This window comes from Calidris pugnax, unplaced genomic scaffold (assembly GCF_001431845.1).
Source record: "Calidris pugnax isolate Ruff unplaced genomic scaffold, ASM143184v1 scaffold22, whole genome shotgun sequence".
Lineage (NCBI taxonomy): Eukaryota > Metazoa > Chordata > Aves > Charadriiformes > Scolopacidae > Calidris > Calidris pugnax.
Genome location: NW_015090763.1, coordinates 797,562 through 810,175, shown reverse-complemented (window position 1 = coordinate 810,175; position 12,614 = coordinate 797,562). Strand labels below are relative to the sequence as shown.

Sequence of the window (12,614 nt, the reverse complement as noted above, 5' to 3'; positions counted from 1 at the left end):
CCATGGGCAACGATTTCCAAAAAGCAAAGGGGAGCTCCAGAAAAGCTCAGCCTCTGCAAAACCAGTTGGCCTGACCAGCAGTTTTCAGATGGGCAAGAGAAATCATCACCTGTTCTGAAAAGCCTTGGCCCAAAGCCATCCGCACACATCACAGAATCACATGGGGTTGGAAGGGACCTCTGGAGATCATCCAGTCCAACCCCCTGCCAAAGCAGGTCCACCCAGAGCAGGTTGCACAGGAACGTGTCCAGGTGGGTTTGAATGTCTCCAGAGAAGGAGACTCCACCACCTCCCTGGGCAGCCTCTTGAAGGGCTCTGCCACCCTCAAAGTGAAAAAGTTCCTCCTCACGTTTAGGTGGAACTTCTCATGTTCAAGTTTGTGCCTTTTACCTCTTGTCCTGTCCCTGGGCACCACTGGAAAAAGCCTGGCCCCATCCTCCTGACACCCACCCTTTAAGTATTTATAGGCATTGATCAGATCCCCCCTCAGTCTTCTCCAGACTAAATAGACCCAAGTCCCTCAGCCTCTCCTTGTAAGAGAGATGCTCCAGGCCCCTCATCATCTTTGTAGCCCTCTGCTGTACCCTCTCCATCAGTTCCCTGTCCTTATGAACTGGGGAGCCCAAACTGGACCCAGTGCTCCAGATGGGGCCTCCCCAGGGCAGAGCAGAGGGGCAGGATGACCTCTCCAGGAGGATCAGCCCCAGGAGATGCTCCGACAGCCCCTCTGCGGTCCCAGCTTCATCATGCACCGGTCCCATGTCCTGCAGGACACAGGGACACCCGTGCCCACTGCACCTGGGTGATAAAAGAGCATCCACACAGATAATCACCCCCCTCCCCATCGGCGCTGAGCGGCACCTGGATTTTCAGACGAGCGGACAATTCCCTGCTCACCCTCAGCTTCTCCTCCATCATCTCATTCATCCCTTCCACGCAACACCCCCACGGCCACCCAGGCCAAGCCCCTCTCCCCAGCCCACTTCTCCTACCCAGGAGGAGCTGGGGTAAGATAAGAGAAGGTTTTCCCTTCCCCAGCAGCTCCCTGTTTACCCGGGCTGGAGCCTGGCTGGGGCGGGTGGAGCTCCACAGCTAAAATAGAGGGTACTGCTGTTGGTTGGCATGAGCAAATAGCAGGAGGCTATAAAAAGCAGGGGTTGCCCTCATTCCTCTGGCTTCCCATGGCAGTCTCTCCACACAGAGGCTTCAAACCTATCGCTTTCATAACCAAGTTTATACACTGGCAGCATTGAAGCTCAGCTCCCGGAGAAATCCCAGGAATGGATAAAATGTTCTTTCCCGTCACCTCCCTGGCTACAACCATCCCACCTGAAAACGAGGGATCTGCTAAAGCCCAAGCCCAGGATGAGAGAGCACAGAGGTGCCTCTTCACATCTCCAACAGCCTGAGGAAACCTCTGTGCTCCACAGGGAAGCCAGGACAGCACCCAAATAAATGGGATTTGGTCTCCTCCTGGCGATGGATTTATTTGCAGCTGCAGCAGAGGAGGTGGGGACCATCCCCAGAGCCCCCCCTGCACAGCGCTGGATGCACCCTCCTTTCAGCTCTCACAGAATCACATGGGGTTGGAAGAGACCTCTGGAGATCATCCAGTCCAACCCCCTGCCAGAGCAGGTCCACCCAGAGCAGGTTGCACAGGAACGTGTCCAGGTGGGGTTTGAATGTCTCCAGAGAAGGAGACTCCACCCCCTCCCTGGGCAGCCTCTGCCAGGGCTCTGCCACCCTCAAAGTGAAGAAGCTCCCCTTCACATTTAGGTGGAACTTCTTATACTCAAGTTTGTGCCCATTACCTCTTGTCCTGTCCCTGGGCACCACTGGAAAAAGACTGGTCCCATCCTCCTGACACCCACCCTTTAAGTATTTATAAGCATTGATCAGATCCCCCCTCAGCCTTCTCTTCTCCAGACTAAAAAGTCCCTCAGCCTTTCCTCGTAAGGGAGATGCTCCAGGACCCTCATCATCTCTGTAGCCTCTGCTGTCCCCTCTCCAGCAGTTCCCTGTCCTTCTGGAACTGGGAGCTCTCCCCCAGTGTCACCTCCACCCTATTCCTACACTTTTTCAGGGTTCTGTGTGCCTGCAACAAAGATAACCCACTGTTCTCCCTCACTCCTCCTGGGGAAGAGCGAGCAGCACAGAATGAGCTTCTAAAAGCCCCTGGAAAAATCTGCTGATTAAAACAAATAGGGGCTGAGGCTCCAAATGGCTCGATGCATCCGTGGTGTGGTGGTTTTAATTAAAATGCAGTAGATTGCAATGTTTTCGGGGAAGACTTTGCTTCTGTTAGAAATTAACATAATTTAGTATTTCTGTTGATCATTCGCTTGCCAAAGGAAGAGGAAATACTCAAAAGGCACACCAAAATACGGAACTCAGCCCAAGTGGCTACACAACTAAATAGTTCCAGAATATGAAACTTCAGGCATATTTAATGCACTGATTACAAGAAGGGAAAAGAAATACGATGTCTCCTCGCTCTCCAGACCATTATCTGGAGCTGCAGCAGGCAGAGGCAGGATTCAAAGGGACGCTGTTAAGCAGCTCAGTATGTTTGACTTTTAAAGAGCTTTTCACAAGACCTAACATTAATCCCAACGTTGTCACAGTGTTTAAAATAAAAGCAAACAAAAAGCAGTTTGTTTTTATTTGCTTCTGACCGCTACCAGACCGATATTCCCGTAAGCGGGCAGAGCCAAGCAGGGAAAAGCAACTCATTTGGGGAGGAATCTGAAATTTAGCCTGAAAACACATCTTCTGGGGATGTGCCCTATGAATAGGACTTTGCAGGACCAAGCATTAGAGCTGTATCATCTTCTCCCTCCCAGGCTTCCTCCTGGCGCCCAGGGGGCTGCCTTTTTCACTCTCCTGTCCCTCGATCAAGCCTTTATCTTAATGCCACCCTCCTCTTCCTCCCGCCTGGCAATCCTTCCACCCAGACCCCCACTTCATCTCTCTAAAGCAGGTTTATTTCCCCAATAACTCCGCTAGAGCTCAACGCAGCGTTTCGGGGCAGCGTCCCTTCATTTCACTCGTTAGGCTTAAAAATAACAGGAAAGCAAGCTATTTAAAAATAATAATTAAAAAAAAAAAAGAAAAAGAAAGACAGTTTTGGAAAGTTTGGTTTTAATGCCTCTCAAGCAGACCTTTTCTCAACATGTTACACATGGCGCGGAGCCAAGTCCTGCATGTGCAAGAATTAAATCACTCAGCAAATATAAAGCTTTGCCTGTGGTCATTGCTTCCATAGAATAAAGCCCCCTTACAACACTCCTTTTCATAGCTCCAGTCCAGTAAAGACTGTCAGACACTTTTTAAAGCAAAGGTCAATGATATAAATGCCTTGAAACCACCAAAAAAAAAAAAAAAAAAAAAAAAAAAAAAAGTCCTGTTAACAGACCGATTGTGCCCATAAAAATCCAGAAACTTGAAAGAAAAGACCCACAGTTTAATACTTGCACAGTGAGAACTGAACTGGATTTTGAGTATCAGCCAGGAATTTCTTTTTTGGGGGAAAGTGGGGGGGAAGAAGGGGGAAGGGAAGAGGGAAACATTTTGATGCAGCAACATCAATTGCTCAGCTCCATTGCAGATGATTATTAACCCCTCTGGAACCAGCCAATTTTTAGCTCTCACAAAAGAATTGATGGAAGGATGTGTTGGGACAAAACCAGACTTCCAGTAACAAAAGCCTCCTGGCAGCCTGGGTTTCTACTAGATTTTTACGAATATACTTAACTTGAAAGCCCATGTAGGTAAGTGTATATCACCATCACGTCGTTCATCAACTTCATATACGTTTCCTAATGATTAAAACCATCACCGGCACGAGAGATGCTGGCAGAAGGAGCAGGAAGTGATTAACCAGCCTGCGGGGACAAGGGCAGACCCTGTGCAAGATTGGGGTCCAACACCGAGGGATCTGACCCTCCAGGGGGACCTTACAAACCAGGGTGGGGACACCCCTGAGGCAGGAACTTGTGCATCTAATGGCCTTCAGCCCTTGAGCTCCAGGTTATGCCTCGGAGCTGCTGTGGAGATGCCTGCAGGGTGACAGCCCAGGGATGGATGCAGCCATGCCAGCAGATACTGGGTTGGGGCCTGTAAAGAAAAGCCAAATATCATAGAATCATAGAATAGTTCAGGTTGGAAGGGATCATCAAGTTCCAACTCCCCTGCCCCTGGGCAGGGACACCTCCCACCAGACCAGGTTGCTCCAAGCCCCATCCAGCCTGGCCTTGAACCCCTCCAGGGATGGGGCAGCCACAGCTTCTCTGGGCAACCTGGGCCAGGCTCTCACCACCCTCACACCAAAGAATTTCTTCCTGAGATCTCATCTAAATCTCTCCTCTTTCAGATTAAAACTGTTCCCCTTCATCCAATGGCTCCACTCCCTGATTAAGAGTCCCTCCCCATCTCTTCTGGAGCCCCTCTAGGGACTGGAAGTGGCTCTAAGGTCTCCCTGGAGCCTTCTCTCTCCAGGCTGAACACCCCCAACTTTCAGCCTGTCCTCACAGCAGAGGGGCTCCAGCCCTCAGAGCACCTTCAAATACCACTGGTCTGGTCCCTGCCAATGGTAGGGGTTTGGAACTGAATGGTCTTTAAGGTCCCTTCCAACCTAAAACCATTCTATGATTCTATGATTGGGCAATGGGGAACAGCCTCCACCCCAAAATACGTCTGCAAAAGCCAGGCTGATTTCACTTCTACTCCACCCCAGGGGAACTGGCCCAGGACACAGGAAATCCCGTCACCCACCAAGTTATTTGTGCCACCAGTGGCCACAAACCGTTCCCTGTGGTGGGATTTGACACAGGACTGTAGTTTTACAGCTACAGAAGTCTTGGGGACACAACAGAGCCCCCCCTCTGTGCGTTCCTCTGGGTGCTGTTAAACAGGAGGACTGCAGGTAGCTTTGACCCCACTTGGAAGTGTCCTAGGGAGCAGAGCACGGAGAACAGGTAATATCTCCAATGTTTTCATCAAAGGAAAAAAAAACAACTGAACATTAAAATATCTGTGACCTGTGAGAGATGGCAACATGCAGTTGCATCTGCCACGAGTCTCCATTCCTCCTCCACAGAAACATCCTCAGCTGAGCAGGGACATGTCAGACACAAGATGGATGGGGAGACGGAGGACCATCGCCTTAGGGGCTGTTGGGAAGCACGCTGTGCAGGGTTTAATGGTGTAACAGAAAACCCTTAGCAAGCTCTGATCATTTTTTTTCCTTTTTTTTTTTTTTCTTTTTTCTTTTTTTCCTGAGGAGGAGGGAAGAGAGAAATTCACTTCGAATGTTTTCCCAGCTGCCAGAAAAATCTGGATGCCCAGCTGCTGTTGAGAGCCCAGGGACCGCCTAACCACGGCCGAGCCAGCCAAAATGGTCCAGCACCGGGGCTTTTGTGCCTTTATTTTAAAAACATACGAGACTGGGAAGCTTTTCAGTCTCAAACCAGGGCATACCATGTGAACGAGCCAGGAAAAACTCCCCATGGCTTTGAAGGAGAGCTTTACTAAACACGGTTACCATCATTTACCACCTTTTCCTTGAAGCACAGAGCACACACACACACCCCCTCGCACCACAGCATCTCCCAGGGCCACCTCACTTGCCAGGACCGTCCCCAGAAGCACCAGTGAGGGGCTGGAAAAGAGGAAAGCGAGGGCTCCTGCCAGCCCTTCCCCAACCCATCACTCATCCCAGCAGGGCCCGGAGGTGTTCCTGTAACACAGATAATTAACAGCAACGACAGCGCTCCCTCTGAATGAGGAGAAACGCGTTGCCGACCTACGAGCATCTGTAAAACAGCCCCGATGAAAAGGCTCTGTCACCCTTTGATGGAATAAGACAAAAGGAGGGTGCAGGAGATGAGGAGGATTCAAGGAGAGGTGTCGCTAAAAAGGGTGCATTTCTCCAGCTCCTTTTGTGCTGATTTTCTGTGATGTCTGACGGCAGCCAGGGGACACATCCAGCTCTTACATTCTTCTGGGCAACGTCGAAAAGTTAACATTTGAAATCTAAACGCTCCCAGACGCTTCTGGTGGAAACCCAAGGCTGTTAACACTCACCCCGAGCGCACCGCCAGCCCTCCCAACCCACGTGTCGGATTCCCTTTTGCTCAATTTAATTTGACTCCCAGCACGTGGGGATGGGGAGAGCAGGAAAAAGCCCCACGTTGGGGCCGAAAAGGCGTCGGCGGAAGGGTTGGTGTGACCGGGGCCGAGCCCCCGCGCCCCGCTCAGAGCTGCCTTTGTGGAGGCCAAAAGAAGCAGGGCTTTATTTTGGTGAACATTGGGTCATTGTGCTCCACATTCCTCGCTTTGTGCCGGGGGACGGCGTCCGTTTATATGGCAGCCCTCGGCGGGAGAGGGGACACTTCGCAGCTCTGAAAGGTTGTTCTGTAAATGTCAAAGGGCCACCTTGTCTGGCCACCGCCGCCTCCGCCACCCCGGCTCCCCCGCCGCTGGGAAAGCCAGGGATCCCCAGCCCGGGGCTGGGATGTCTCCTCTGGGTGCCCTCCTGCCACCACCCGCTGGGACCTCGGTGGCTGGGGAGGGAGGAAGTGATGGGAAGAGCATCATGATGGATGGGGTTCTCCATTGTTTGGTAAAAGGAGCAGGAAAAGCCTAACTGACCACAATATCTCAACTCCAAATGGTGGGTCCTGGCTTATCATAAAATCGTAGAACCATAGAATGGTTTGGGTTGGAAGGGATCTTAAAGATCATCCAGTTCCAACCCCCTGCCCTGGGCAGGGACACCTCCCACCAGACCAGGTTGCTCCAAGCCCCATCCAGCCTGGCCTTGAACCCCTCCAGGGATGGGGCAGCCACAGGTTCTCTGGGCAACCTGGGCCAGGGTATCATCACCCTCACAGCAAAGAACTTCTTCCTGAGATCTCATCTCAATCTCCCCTCTTTCAGTTTAAAGCTGTTCTCCTTTGTCCTATTGCTCCACTTCCTCATCAAGAGCCCCTCCACAGCTTTCCTGGAGCCCCTTTAGGGACTGGGACTCTAAGGTCTCCTCGGAGCCTCCTCTTCCCCAGGCTGAACACCCCCAACTCTCTCAGCCTGTTCCCATAGCAGAGGGGCTCCAATCCTCAGAGCATCTTCATGGCCCTCCCAGAACATCCCCTGAAGATCACGGCAATATGGGGATGGGACAGTCAACCTCAATGCAGAGGAGGACACATCAATGGGGAAGGCAAATCACGGCAATATGGGGATGGGACAGTCAACTTTGATGGGGAAGGCAGACCCTCAGAGCATCTTCATGGCCCTCCCAGAACATCCCCTGAAGATCACGGCAATATGGGGATGGGACAGTCAACCTCAATGCAGAGGAGGACACATCAATGGGGAAGGCAAGGAGATGGGACTATTCCATCCTGGACACACTGGTTTTGTCCAGCGTAGTCCCCAGCAGAATAAAAGCCACAGGCAACAAGAGCTGCCTAAACCCAAACCAGAATTCAGCCATAGGAGCTGAGAAAGTTGTGCCAATATTTTTCTTGAGAGCAGTCAATGTTCAGCGGAGCTGCAAGTCTGCAACAGACAACACAGGAACGGCAAAGCCGCCTGGAAAATCAGCAAAATAACAGGATTTCTGAGAAGCTGCAATTATTGTAGGGGAGATGATAACAATCTACCTTTCACTGCCGCTGTGTCCAGTCACTCACTCATTTCCCATCCCTGTCTGCAACCCAACAAAAATGGGTGCGGGGACAACATTTACCTGCTTGTGGGGGAGGAGAAGAGGAGAGCTAATCGGATGTAAAGGATATAAAAGTCTGTAATAGATAATTAAGCAACCCAACAAAAATGGGTGCGGGGACAACATTTACCTGCTTGTGGGGGAGGAGAAGAGGAGAGCTAATCGGATGTAAAGGATATAAAAGTCTGTAATAGGAGAGAGATGCAGATAATTAAAGCACACAGAATAACATGCTCTAACGGGTTATTCTTCTGCTTTTATGACGTCCACATGTAACAATTTCCGCTACAAAAAAAAATAAATCTGTTCTCTGCAGACTGATGCTGACAAGGCATTACTGGGAGATAATGAGCCACCACTCGTGCTCAGCCAATCTATAAAAGGGAGATCACTCTTTTTAAAATAGGGGGAAAGGGGACTTTTTTGGTTTGATTTTCTTTTTTTTAAAAAAAAAAAGAAGTCCTTGAGGAGTTGGGCTCCCAAGGTGTTATCTCTGAAGGAAAGCAGTGCCCAATGTGGTTCACTGGACTGCTAAAATACAGGAGGATGGAAATACAGCTCCCACGCAGATAAAAGGCATTTCAGAAGCGTGGTGGCATTCTGCAGACTGAAAATGAAGATTTTCTGTATGCAACATGAGAACTCCATCGCCTTCCCCCAAATAACCTCCTGTGGATAGGATGGGCAGAAGCCCTGGGAACACGAAGTCTCTCTCATCTCAACCCGTTGCCAGGAGCACCCTTCCTGCCCAGGCTGGTGAAGCTCCACAGAAGCCTTGAATTTCAACAGATCTGCATCTTCCAACCAACAAATTAGGCCCCGTGTAGCTTCACACCACATGATACTCAAGGTGGGCCCAGTCCATGATGTTCCTAGCTGCTTCCCAACACCATCAGGACTCCTGTTCCTCATCGCTTTCCCCCATCCATGGTCTCTTTGCACCTTTTCATGTCCCACCACCTCTTCAAGCCCAGCGTTCGGCTCCCCCTGCCCAGCTCCCCAGGCTCCTCCAGAAACCCCAGGCCTGATTCAAAGACCTGAACAAAGAACATTGTCCGTTGCTGCTGACCTTCCTCTCACCAGCAAATCCCTATCAGCGAAGGGTCACAAGATCAGCCTCTCCAAGGAGAAGCCCACGACAAAGAAGGCTCACAGCGAGGGAGGCTGCCCCACACCCAGCATCCCCGCTCGGGGGCAGAGCCCTAAGTGCTCTCAGGGATGCTCTGCCTGAGTTCTTTTTAATGTGAACACAAAGCACGAGATGCCCTGGAGGGGGCAAAACATCTCAAAAATTGACATTTTGGCATTTATAGGCAGGCTTTATCTTTTTCCCAACCCCCCCTTTTTTTTGGGATTGGAGCATCTCCCTGATGAGGAAAGGCTGAGAGAGCTGGGGCTCTTCAGCCTGGAGAAGAGAAGGCTGAGGGGAGACCTTATTCATGCTGACAAGTATCTAAAGGGTGGGTTGAGGGAGGATGGAGCCAGACTCTTCCCAGTGGTTCCCAGTGACAGGACGAGGGGCAACGGGCACAAGCTGGAACATGGGAAGTTCCACTCAAATATGAGGGAGGAAGAACTTATTTCCAGTGAGGGTGGCAGAGCCCTGGCAGAGGCTGCCCAGGGAGGGTGTGGAGTCCCCTTCTCTGGAGATCTTCAAGCCCTGCCTGGATGCTCCTGAGTGATGTGCTCTGGGCAGCCCTACTTTGGCAGGGGAGTTGGACTGGATGGTCTCTAGAAGGTCCCTTCCAACAACTCCAACGATTCCATGATTCTGTGACTGATGCTGAGCCTGCAGCAGGACCCAGGATGACCCGTGGCAGAGCCCTCTCCCAGCAGGGAAAGGCTGGGGCAGTGAAGGAGCAGAGAGCTGCAGGCTTGGGCAGCTTGTCTCAGGGCAGGACATCAACCAAAGCCAACATGGCCTCCAAGCAGCACCTTGGAGCCTCTGCTTCCCATCGCCCTTCTGCCTGGGGGGGGGAAACTGAGGCACGAGCAGAGGGAGCCACTTACCTTGATTCACAGACCCCAGTTTAACATACATTGGGTCTCAGTAGGGATAACGATAGCATATTACGTGTGTTTCGTTTAGAGCTTTTTAAGCCAACAGGAAAAACCTCAAAACCCAACCCAGTTTAGGTGGTTTACCCAGGATTAGCAAAACCACACGTCAATCCCTGAAGACCTCACAGTGGCCACAGCTCTCCTCTTCCTCCCTAGCACAGGCATCACCAGCACAACAGGAGCTGAAGGGGGCATCACCCTGTCTTCCCGAGAACCAGGGTAAGTTAGTTTAAAACACAAAACCTCCCAGGGAAACAGGGAATTGAGTTCTGTCAAGCAGTGGCGCCTCATTGCACCTTCTCTGCTCCGCAGCCCTCCTCCTCCTCCTCCGTTTACATCCCAAATTGTGGGCTTCCACGGGCTAAACATGCCTTCCCTGGGGCTGCAGGACCACACTTTGGAGAAAAGCCACACTATGCTACACACTGGGCTAGGAAATCCTCGAAGGGATGCCTTGCAAGAGGTAAATCAGGGTAAATCACCTCTCCCAGTGTGGCCCCGGGGCACTGGGATGCACTGGGATCCCCTTGGCCAGTGTCCACCTGTGTCTGCAGCCCAGTGTGGGCACGGCTAGTGCTGCCAGCAAGGTAAAAAGAAATAAACTGTTAAAAATGCAGAGTCGTTTGAAATCTGCTCACCAGGAGGGCACCGCACACTGCCTCGTCCAGGCTGGGCTCCTCCTGCCTGCGGTTCCTGCTCCTTTAAACCCACCAGCCAGAGGACAGGTTTACCCAGGGAAATTAATTCCACATGCGTTTAAATAGCTGTGTCTGTGCAGCTCCTCGGGCCCTCGGCTGCTTTGCAGCAGGGAAAGGCCTCCCCGGATCCAAACCCCTTTCCCTGCACTTCCCAGGGGTGCTCACGGTGCCAGGTCCCAGTGCCAGCTGGGGACACGATTGGGGTTTTGGGGGAAGCCCCATGGCAGGACATGGAGGGCAGAGGTGTGGGGGGGCTGCCAAAACACTGTGAGGAGTCCCAGCACTCCCATTGCTGCCCTGGACAGGAGGGCTGGTGACCACCGTACCCCCCCAGGCTACCTCTGGTGCCTCCAACTCAGCTCCTTGCCCAGGGAGTGGGAGATGAGAATTCCAAGCAGAGGACTCTGCTCACATAAAGAAAAAAAAAATAAACGCCCAGGGATGGAAGTCTGGGAGATGTGGGCTGGCCAGCCTGGGGGTGGTGACCTCCAGCAACATCTCCCTCACCTTTGCCACCTCCGCCAAGTTCTTGCGCCCTTGGAGGAGGACAGACAGATGGACAACACAGCTTTCAGCTCGAGGTGCCCAAAAGATGGTGAGGGATGCAACTGGCGGGGGGCAGCTCCCGCTGGGGTCACATCACCATGGGCAGGGGCCACCACCAGGCATTGTCCTGTCCCCAGGGCTTTGCAGGGGGGACACAGCCCTTCCAGTTCAGCTCGTGCAGCCACATGAGTCACTGTCCTCCTTCTCCGCTACCCCGTGACCTTGACCATGGCCCTTGAAACTTCAGCTGCTATCTCCACCCTTCCTCTATGGACTATATGAACACTTCCAGGCCACAGCTATCTTTAGCAAGCATCTACACAGCATCCAGCCCAGGGAAATGTGGTTGTATCTGAGGTTTCTAGGCGTCACCCGCAACAGGGACAACACACTCCCCCTTCTCGGAGCAGCCCAGGATTGCATCCAGCCCCACAGCAACCTCCAGCTTCAATTACACACACAGCTTGTCATCTAACACAAAAGAACAAAAACCACCCACAGCAGAGCACGGCAACCCTCCGCCATCTCAGAGGGGGATCTGCGCGGATCTCCCCAGATAATCAAATTTAAACCACCACTAAACCAGACCTTTGATTAGCGGCTGCGAAGTCCATTCACAGCGACAGCGTGTCAGGTCAATGTTCACTCCCAAAATCAACTGCCTGCCTCGGGAAAGGGTTTTGTTTTTTTTTTTTTTTTTATTTTCATTTGATGGTCTGCATTTGGGGCCTGGTTAAGAAAGAGTGTACTTGGGTGCACCATCTGGTCAGCCATAGAGCCTGCTGAGAAATGATACCAATAACCATCCTCCGGTGGTGCTGGAAAAGGCAGGTTTACAAAAGCCTGGGTGAGCTGATTGAAACCTCTCGGGCATGTGTTGTGTGCCCCGAGAGCTCGGCCTTGGGGCAGCCCGTCCCTCAAATCAGCCGCCGTCAGAAAGGGTCAAAGACCAAAATGACGCTGCTTTTTCACTCAGAGACTCCTCTGAGCAGCGGTCGCTTGGTTTTATCCCTTAAGCCAGCAGGCAGGAGTTAACTTGTGTGAGTTACGAATTGGGCTGGCACTGTAGAAAATAAATAAAGAAATCATAGAATCATAGAATTATGATTCCCCTGCATGATTAGAATTGGAAGGGACTTTAAAGATCATCCAGTTCCAATCCCCTGCTCTGGACCAGGGACACCTCCCACCAGACCAGGTTGCTCCAAGCCCCATCCAGCCTGGCCTTGAACCCCTCCAGGGATGGGGCAGCCACAGCTTCTCTGGGCAACCTGGGCCAGGCTCTCACCACCCTCACAGCAAAGAACTTCTTTCTGGTCTCTAACCTAAATCTCCCCTTCATCCAATTTAAAGCCATTCCCCCTTGTCCTGTCACTGCACTCCCTGACAGAGAGTCCCTCCCCAGCTCTCCTGTAGCTCCCTTCAGATATTGGAAGGCTGCTCTAAGGTCTCCCTGGAGCCTTCTCTTCTCCAGGCTGAACAACCCCAGCCTGTCCTCACAGCAGAGGTGCTCCAGCCCTGTATTTTTTTATATCACCCAGGGACAGGACAAGAGGAAATGGGCACAAACTTGAACATTA

General features: G+C 51.9%; 1 protein-coding gene across 1 annotated transcript in view; it reads right to left on the bottom strand.

Moving 5' to 3' along the window:
• MEGF9 (multiple EGF-like-domains 9) overlaps window positions 1-12,614 on the bottom strand; it is a 73,056-nt gene that overhangs the window by 10,937 nt on the left and 49,505 nt on the right. The window lies entirely within an intron of this gene.